At 43.1% G+C, this 9,946-nt stretch overlaps 1 protein-coding gene across 2 annotated transcripts in view; it reads right to left on the reverse strand.

Moving 5' to 3' along the window:
• BLK (BLK proto-oncogene, Src family tyrosine kinase) overlaps window positions 1–9,610 on the reverse strand; it is a 144,051-nt gene extending 134,441 nt beyond the window's left edge. Inside the window, exons 1-2 of one of the 2 annotated variants that reach the window (XM_082249654.1) lie at window positions 9,455–9,610; window positions 9,318–9,352 (exon numbers count right to left, since the gene is read on the reverse strand). The gene's annotated coding sequence lies outside the window, so the exon portion shown is untranslated. Of the gene's footprint in view, window positions 1–9,317; window positions 9,418–9,454 lie in introns of those variants that run through there. The other variant, XM_082249655.1, reaches the window with a different exon arrangement.
• Window positions 9,611–9,946: the final 336 nt, after the last annotated feature.

Genomic DNA, 9,946 nt, shown 5'->3' on the forward strand with positions numbered 1-9,946 from the left:
CAGTATGTAGCTTTCAGTATGTAGCTCTCAGTATGTAGCTCTCCATACGTAGCTCTCAGTACGTAGCTCTCAGTACCTAGCTCTCAGTTTGTAGCTCTCAGTACGTAGCTCTCAGTACGTAGCTCTCAGTACGTAGCTCTCAGTTTGTAGCTCTCAGTATGTAGCTCTCAGTACATAGCTCTTAGTTTGTAGCTCTCAGTATGTAGCTCTCAGTACGTAGCTCTCAGTACGTAGCTCTCAGTTTGTAGCTCTCAGTTTGTAGCTCTCAGTACGCAGCTCTCAGTGCGCAGCTCTCAGTTGGTAGCTCTCAGTTGGTAGCTCTCAGTTGGTAGCTCTCAGTTTGTGGCTCTCAGTTTGTAGCTCTCAGTACGTAGGTCTCAGTACGTAGCTCTCAGTTTGTAGCTATCAGTATGTAGCTCTCAGTTTGTAGCGCTCAGTTTCTAGCTCTCAGTTTGTAGTTCTCAGTTTCTAGCTCTCAGTAGGTAGCTCTCAGTAGGTAGCTCTCAGTATGTAGCTCTCAGTTTGTAGCTCTCAGTGAGTAGCTCTCAGTACACAGCTCTCAGTGCGCAGCTCTCAGTTGGTAGCTCTCAGTTGGAAGCTCTCAGTTGGAAGCTCTCAGTTTGCAGCTCTCAGTTTGCTGCTCTCAGTTTGCTGCTTGTTGTGGGGGCACTCAACAGGAGGGAGGGGCCAGGAGCAGCGAAGAGGGACCGGAACAGAGGAGGATCTGGGCTGCTCTGTGCAAAACTAACTGCACAGAGGTAAGTGTAACAGGTTTGTTTTGTTTTTGTTTTTGATAGTGCCATCTATCAGTGCCCATCAGTGCCACCCATCAGTGCCCATCAGTGCCTATCAGTGCTACCAATAAGTGCCCATCAATGCCGCCTATTAGTGCCCATCAGTGCCGCATATCAGTGCCACCTATCAGTGCCACCTATAAGTGCCCATTAGTGCTGCCTATCATTGCCCATCAGTGTTGCATATTAGTCCCTCATCATCAGTGCCCATCAGTGCCACCTCATCAGTGCCCGTCAGTGCAGCCTCATCAGTGCTTGTCAGTGCAAGAGAAAACTTACTTATTTACAAAATTTTATAACACAAACAAAGAAAAACTTTTATCATCAGTGCCCATCAGAAAGAAAAACATTTTGTTTGGGTACAGTGTTGCATGACCGCGCAATTGTCATTCAAAATGCGACAGCGCTAAAAGCTGAATATTGGCCTGGGCAGGAAGGGGGTGAAAGTGCCCTGTATTGAAGTGGTTAAAATGTTTAGCCAAACTGAAAAGTAATATTATACATAAAGTTACACAGGGATGTTTGTGAATTTCACATGCACCCATATCTTAAATCAATCCATAGAGTTTGTACCTGAAGTTTACATTCACTTCTGCGATGTTGCAATATTATAAAGTCTGCTGCACAGGAAACACATGTCATCGGATGGGTCTAGCATTTACAACTTCAAGCCTTTTTTGAACAAAGTTATATTGTAAAACAGCGCAGTGAGGTATTATACAGTAGGTATAGAAAATAATTTCCCCACTTTAAAATAATCACATTTTGTTGCTTTGCAGCCTGAAATGAGGACAGACACAGTTTTTTTGTTTTATCCAACTGTATTTACTCCGTGCAACTTGTAAAATCCAAGTAAAAGAAATAACACTAACAGGTCAGAAAAAAAAATGCAAAAACAGCATCACTGAGTTGGAAAAAGAATTACCCCCCCTCCTAAAAATGACTTGTAAACTCAATCAGGTGTAGCAAATCACTGTCTCAATGGCACACAAAGCCATTTGACTTTCAACTGTTATGAGCGGTGGTCATTTTGATTAGCTCAGCATGAAAAGAGCTTTCCTGGAGCGTTTCAGTCCCTGGTAGTGCAACTGAAGCAAACAAACAACTATGAGTGGCAAGGCACTGTCAAATGATGTTGGGGATAAAGTTGTGGACAGGCACAAGTCAGGAGATGAGTATAAAAACATTTCAAAGGCTTTATCAATGCCTGAAAGCACATTATTATTAGGAAGTGGAAGTTATTCGGTATAACACAGGCCCTCCCTGGATCAGGATGTCGCTCAAAACTGGATCAAAGAGCCAGGAGGAAACTGGTCAGAGAGGCTACCAAGAGGCTTACAGCAACTCTGAAGCAGTTGCAGAAATGTATGACAAAGAGTGGTCATTTTGCGCATGTGACAACAATATCACACATTCTCCACAAATGTGGCTTGTATGGGAGGGTTGCAAGGAAAAAAAAAAAAAAAAACAGTCCTCAAGAAAGACCACATGCAGTCACCACTGAGCTTTGCCAAAACGCACCTTGAAGATTCTGAGGCCACATGGAAAGAGGTGTTATGGTCAGATAAGACTAAAATTGAATTATTTGTCCTCAACAACAAATGATATGTCTGGCAGAAATCGAATACAGCTCACCATCCAAATAACACCATTCCTACAGTAAAGCATGGAGGGGGTAATATCCTGTTATGGGGGTTTCTCTGCAGCAGGGGCTGGAGCACTTGTCAGGATAGAAGGAAAAATGGATGAGGAAAAATACAGTAAAATTTTTGAGAAAAATCTGCTGCTCTCTGCCAGAAAGCTGTCAATGGGAAGAAGGTTTAGCTTTCAACATGAATGTGATCGGAAAGCTTCATACACACGATGAGAATACCGGACAAATAATTCCCTGGAAAATAAAAACAAGAAAAGCGCTCTGGCTGCAGACTGCTTTTAATAACAGTGATAAAAGTAAAGGAAAGCAGCAACTCACAAACATAAGGTCATGGAAAAGTGTGTACAGGATCCGCCGGGTGGTGCCATTCCTCTGTTGAAAACACGGTGTGCCTGAACCTAGTAGAGCCGTGGAACCGTGGAACCCCAGGGAAATAATTCCCTGGGGTTTTTTGCATGCTAGTCTCCATATCCAAAATGAAGGGTTTACTAAAGTTATGAAAATTCTCGTACGACAGAATAAAAATTCCAAAGGGATGTAATGTATTGTATTGCATTTGTATTGTATTTTCGGACCAAAACTAACAGATTAAGACCCCTTTTACACAGGCGGACAGTTCAGATCCGCCTGTCAGTTTTTTTGGCGGATCTGAACGGACACCCCATGCATCTCTATGGGGCATCGGATGTCAGCGGAGACATGTCCGCTGACATCTGATTCGATCCGTCAAATCTGGACGGATGGAAACCCTATTTTCCATCCGTCTAGCGGATCTGATCGGATCAGATGAGAACGGACAGACGGTCCGTTCCCGTCCGATACCCCCATAGAGAACAGCGGGAACTGACAGCTGTGTCTCCGCACACAGTACGGAGACAGAGCTGCCATCCGCATGCTCAGCGGGGGATCGGCGGATCGATCCCCCGCAGAGAAAAACGGAATCCGCCTGACGGACTCCCTGTGTGAAAGGGGTCTTAATGAAAACCAAATGATCTAGGATCATACGAGAAAAATGTTCGAAAGCAGTATTTTTTTATACAATTTTCTCATCATGTGTAATAGGCTTTAACACATAATGACCACACAGTAGTTGAAGGAGAAAAAGGTGAATGTCCTTGCATGGCCTAGTCAGAGCCTAGACTTAAACTCCATTGAAAATCTGCAGTGTCCAAACGGTCACCTTCAAATTTAACTGCAAAGAAGAGTTGACAAATATTGAAAAGTCTAAATGTGCAAAGTTAGTAGAGACATATCCCAACAGATTAAAGGCTGTAATTAAAGCAAAAGGTGGTTCAACAAAATACTAACACAAGGGGGGGGGGTGATCCTTTTTCCAACTCAGTGATTCTATTTTTGAGATTTTTTATTTTTTTTTCATTTTGCTGTTATATCTTTCACTTGGATGTTATAAATTTAACTCAGTAAATACGGCTGGATAAAACAAAACCAGCGTCTGTCTTCATTTCATGCTGCAAAGCAACAAAATGTGATTTTTTAAAGGTGGAGGGAGGGGGGGATTTTTTCTATACTCACTATCGCTTATGAATTTTTTTTATTTACTATCTTCTGTTATTTTAGCTTTTTGGACTGCTAAAGCACTGATGCCCATTCTGCAGACCAAGGCCACATGTGGCCATTTGGTACTTGTCGCATGGTCCTCAAACTCCAGCATTCAATAATGTGTATAGGAGCATTGGTTTGTAAAAGAACTGTAATGGCAGCAATCTGTAGCAGTTTCCTGTAACATGTCCCCAGTCTGACTGTCTGATATATTATGTCTCACTTCCTAATCCCCTATATCATGATTTCAGTCTCTCAATGTCCCGTTTAGCATGCCCACGGCCTTCTGAAGCATTATATAATCTAAAAATCAGGGGCAGACTGGCAACTTTCGGCCCATGGGGCAAGTACAAACCAGAGGCCTATGGTGCAGTGACTGAGCCCCCCTCCCTCTCTCCTTCTTCCCATCCTCCTCCGGACCCGCATTCCAAGCTGAAGCCCTGCTCCAAATACTCTCTACTTACCAGCTGAAACCGGGTCCCTGACCGGGCCAGCAGGGGGTGGTTGGGGGGAGCTGGGACAGCTGGGTCGAGGCTGGCCGGGGGAGAAGAGTCTCCAGTGGGGCATAGAAACCGGCCTCTGCTCAGACAGTTTACACCACCCATGCTGGGGGGGAGACCTGTGCTCTGTCCTTGTCTTCAAACCGCACTCAGTAGGTCAGTGAAAGGGACTTCACCAGGAGTCCTTTAGACATGTCTGTGACAGAAGCAGTGAAGCCTTTTTACGGGGCATTAGAGCGGCCCGGGGGGCAATTGCCCCCTCTGCCCCTGGCCCAGTCCTCCCCTGCTATATTATGTGGCAATGATAAAGGTCACTAATGAGACCCCCTATACCTTGAAAGTTGGAGACCACTGTGGTAAAGTATTAATTGCACTCTGTTATACGGCTCAGAATATTTTGGCACCCACAGTGCCCATTCTTAGTGGTCTACAATGAGGTTTCTACGGCTTTGGTTCCTGATCTAGTTCCAGGGCTTGGAAAAGGGTGCATTTGATTTTTAAGAATAACTACAGAGCTTAGGCTGATACTAAAGCTGATGATGGAGATAAAGCAGAGAAGCTAAGATTTGAAATCCAGTGCTGACTTAAGCTGGCCAGACACGAGTAGATCATCAGAATGAATACTTGTACAAAAATTCTGGGTGCATTCGATGAGTCAATACATTTTTTTCGAAAGTTCTTCAAAATTTAATTTGACCTTAACATTTAATTTTGGAATGAATGTCATTTACTAAATAAGAGCTGTATTCAGTATTCACATTTACTGTGCAATCATTCTTACAAATGGTTCTTAACCACTTTAGCCCCGCTCACATTGAGGCTACTGCGGCAAAGTGCAGCGATCCCGTCCAGCGACGTAGACCTACGTCGCTGGACTCCGCCCCTTGTGGGCGGCGCTCGCGCGCCGCCGGAGGCTTGCTCCCGCTGTGTTCATTCACAGCGGGAGTCGGGCCAGCGGAGGAGCAGCGGCGATTGCCGCTGCTCTGCCCCGATCGTCGGGGATCGAGTCTGGAGATCCGCCCGCTGTGTGTAAACACAGCGGGCGGATCTCCATAGTGACAGGGACTGACAGATCGGAGTGTTCAGCATAGCTGGACATCCGATCTGTCCTTCTGTCACACAGTGACCTCCCCCCCCACACGTCAGTAAGCACCAGGCATACATTAACCCCTCCCTCTCCAATAAAATTAACCCCTTCCCTGCCAGTGTCATTTTTCAGTAACAGTGCATATATATAGCACTGATTACTGTAGAAATGTCACTGGTACCCCCAAAAGTGTCAAAAATGTCAGTCAAGGGTCCGATCTGTCCGCTGCAATGTCGCAGTCCCGCAAAAAAAATCGCAGATCACCGCCATTACGCGTTAAAAAAAAAAACACCAAAAATGACAGAAATCTTTCCCTTAGTTAGTAAACGCAATAACTTTTGCGCAAACCAATCAAAATACGCTTATTGCGATTTTTTTTACTAAACATAGGTAGCATAAAACAAATTGGCCAAAAATTAAAAAAAAATTTGATTTTTACATTTTTTTGGGGGGGAATTTCATATAAAAAAATGTGAAAAATATTGTTATTTTTTCAAAATAAACGCTATTTTTTTGTTTATAGCGCAAAAAGTAAGAATCGCACAGGTGATCAAATACCACCAAAAGAAAGCTCTGTTTGTGGGAAAAAAAGGACGTAAATTTCGTTTGGGTACGGCGTCGCACGACCGCGCAATTGTCAGTTAAAGTCGCACAGCGCCGAATCGCAAAAAGTTGCCTGGACGGAAGACAGCAAAATCCTCCGGTGGTAAAGTGGTTAACAATGCTTGAAGTATAATCATGCCAGTGTGCATCAGACAAGGGTGATTATAATAATGATTGGCTAAGAAAATGTATCTAACCATTCCATTCTTGCTCTGAACAGGCTCAGCTATCAGGAAGGGTTTACAGATATTCCAATGTTCCTTAAAGTGATTTTAAACAATCACCTTGTAAAACAACCCATTCCATTTATAATAGAAATTAAATGCAAAACATTTTGTGTATAGATATAAAAAATTATAAATATCTTTTTTTCCCCCCTTTTTTTATAAGTGGTCATATATTATCTGTTTTCAGCTGCATAAAAGCTAGGGGCGGAGAAACATTAGTACACTGATATTCCCATTGAATGGCTGTGCAGGTGGAGTGGCATGTCAGGACAAGTATGGTCATTGGAGAAGAGCAAGGTCAGCTCCCAGCACAGCTAGAGCTAGACCACGGTGTGTTCTCCTGTTTAGTGTGGTCAGTTTTTAATAGGAAAGCAGAGTGACTGTCAGGAACACCAGGGATTTCACACAAAGGAAGCAATACAAAGAGCAGGATACTTTCTAATACAAGTGCATGGTACAGCAGGCAAATATCAGGAATATGAAATGTTGGGCAGCTGTCTGTAGGCTGTCTGTGGAACAGTACAAAAAGTTGTTGTAGCAGAGCAGAGGTGCTTCAAAGTAGTTTTGTAAAAACACATTTTTGTAAATATTTTATTATATCTTTTCATGTGACTACACTGAAGAAATGATACTTTGCTATAATGTAAAGTAGTGATTGTACAGCTTGTATAACAGTGTAAATTTTCTGTCCCCTCAAAATAAATCAACACACAGCCATTAATGTCTAAACCGCTGGTAACAAAAGTGAGTACACCTCTAAGTGAGAATGTCCAAATTGGGGCCAAAGTGCCAATATTTTGTGTGACCACCATTATTTTCCAACACTGCCTTAACCCTCTTGGGCATGGAGTTCACCAGAGCTTCACAGGTTGCCACTGGAGTCCTCTTCCACTCCTCCATGACGACATCACAGAGCTGATGGATGGTAGAGACCTTGCGCTCCTCCAACTTCCGTTGGAGGCTGCTCATACAGATGCTCAATAGGGTTTAGGTCTGGAGACATGCTTGGCCAGTCCATCACCTTTACTCTCAGCTTCTTTAGCAAAGCAGTGGTTGTCTTGGAGGTGTGTTTGGGGTCGTTATCATGTTGGAATACTGCCCTTCGACCCAGTAACCAAAGGGAGGGGATCATGCTCTGCTTCAGTATGTCACAGCACATGTTGGCATTCATGGTTCCCTCAATGAACTGTAGCTCCCCAGTGTCGGCAGCACTCATGCAGCCCCAGACCATGACACTCCCACCACCATGCTTGACTGTAAGCAAGACACACTTGTCTTTGTACTCCTCACCTGGTTGCCCCCACACACGCTTGTCACCATCTGAACCAAATAAGTTTATCTTGGTCTCATCAGACCACAGGACATGGTTCCAGTAATCCATGTCCTTAGTCTGCTTGTCTTTTGCAGGCTTTCTTGTGCATCATCTTTAGAAGATGCTTCCTTCTGGGACGTCAGCAATGCAGATCACTTTGATGCAGTATGCAGTGTATGGTCTGAGCACTGACAGGCTGACCCCCCCACCCCTTTAACCTCTGCAGCAATGCTGGCAGCACTCATACATCTATTTCCCAAAGACAATCTATGGATATGACGCTGAGCATGTGCACTCAACTTCTTTGGTCGACCATGGCGAGGCTTGATCTGAGTGGAACCTGTCCTGTTAAACTGCTGTATGGTCTTGGCCACCGTGCTGCAGCAGAGTTTTAGGGTCTTGGCAATTTTCTTATAGCCTAGGCCATCTTTATGTAGAGCAACAATTATTTTTTTCACATCCTCAGAGAGTTCTTTGCCATGAGGTGCCATTTTGAACTTTCAGTGACCGGTATGAGAGAGTGAGAGCGATAACACCAAATTTAGCACACCTGCTCCCCATTCCCACCTGAGACCTTGTAACATGAACGAGTCACATGACACCGGGGAGGGAAAATGGCTAATTGGGCCCAATTTGGAGATTTTGACTTAAGGGTGTACTCACTTTTGTTGCCAGCGGTTTAGACATTAATGGCTGTGCGTTGAGTTATTTTGAGGGGACAGAAAATTTACACTGTTATACAAGCTGTACACTCACTACTTTACATTGTAGCAAAGTGTTATTTCTTCAGTGTTGTCACATGAAAAGATATAATAATATATTTACAAAAATGTGAGGGGTGTACTCACTTTAGTGAGATACTGTATGTAGCTAAGTTTCTAAAGACAGAGATGGCAGATGTATAGCACTGCCAATAATAAACTGCTGCTTTCTACAGCACACAATGAAATATTTGCATAGACACAATCCAAACTTAGAATGTAGAATAACTCTAAAACATAGAATGTAGAATATTTGAAAAGTGGGCATATGGTCACTCTCTGGCTTGAACGATGGCCATAGACTTAAGGTTGTAGGCTTGACAGCACCAGAAGTCCTAACTGCATGAAGCTTGTATGTTTGTCTACGTGCTTGTGTAGTTCCTCGCTATACTATTAAAATAATGGTGGGTTAATCAGCCTCCACCCAAATGTTTCTCTAACATTTATTTTTATGATTTTGGTATGTTCTTCAAATTGTAAACTCCTTAACGAGAATAGATTAAAGTGAAAGCCTCAATGTCCTCCATAAAACAAAGTGAAAGCCTCAATGTCCTCCATAAAACAAAGTGAAAGCCTCAATGTCCTCCATAAAACAATGCAGAAAATATTATTAAGAACAAAATGGTAACCAACTAAATTTAAACATTTCCTGTTGTGCACAGCTGCAGAACTTAGATATATACATTTGATAGATACTTTCTGAAATATTCAATCTTACTGAACTCTCTTCTGACTTGTAGCATCAAACATCTTAAAAATGTGATAAAAGGTTGAGTTATACTACAAATACACTACAGAAAAGTAGAAAGTGGATCCTACCTTGGTCCTCAGATGGAGTGCATATCTCTAGAAGTCTGAAAATCCATAGAAAAGCAGTAAAAAAACAGTTATTCCATGTCACACGTATTTAGTACTCATTACAAAAAGCCACCAAAGATATGTTTTGCTTTTTTGACCTGTCAGTTAGTGAAGGAGCCGACCCGTGGTTTCCTGCCCACTCATCTATGAGAAACGTCTTGCACAGTGCGCTGGCTTCAATAAACAAAACATCTGAAATATCTGATGGCTGTCGCTCACTGGCTAAGTTCCCACTATCCATCAATTGCAGAACTTGCACCTTTTTCCAGTCTCATAACTGCATGTAGTATATTATGGAAGAAACATCTGAAAGTCATAGACTCGGTCTCAATCCACCGGAGTGGAAACAAGGCAGAAGATGATGTTGCTAAGAACAGGGAAATGTCTACAGGTTTCACATCTAAAAAAAATATTTTTACACTTTCACAGTGATGCACTTTTTCCACAGCTTGCAGCCCACTTGTTTTTTTTAAAGGCACATCCACTTGATGACCGCCCTATAGCAGATTTACTGCTACAGGGCTGCCGTGCTGTGCAGAATCACATATATACATGATTCTGCACTTCCGGGTTATGGGCGCGAGTGTGCG

This window comes from Pelophylax lessonae (assembly GCF_965119305.1).
Source record: "Pelophylax lessonae genome assembly, chromosome: 3".
NCBI lineage: Eukaryota > Metazoa > Chordata > Amphibia > Anura > Ranidae > Pelophylax > Pelophylax lessonae.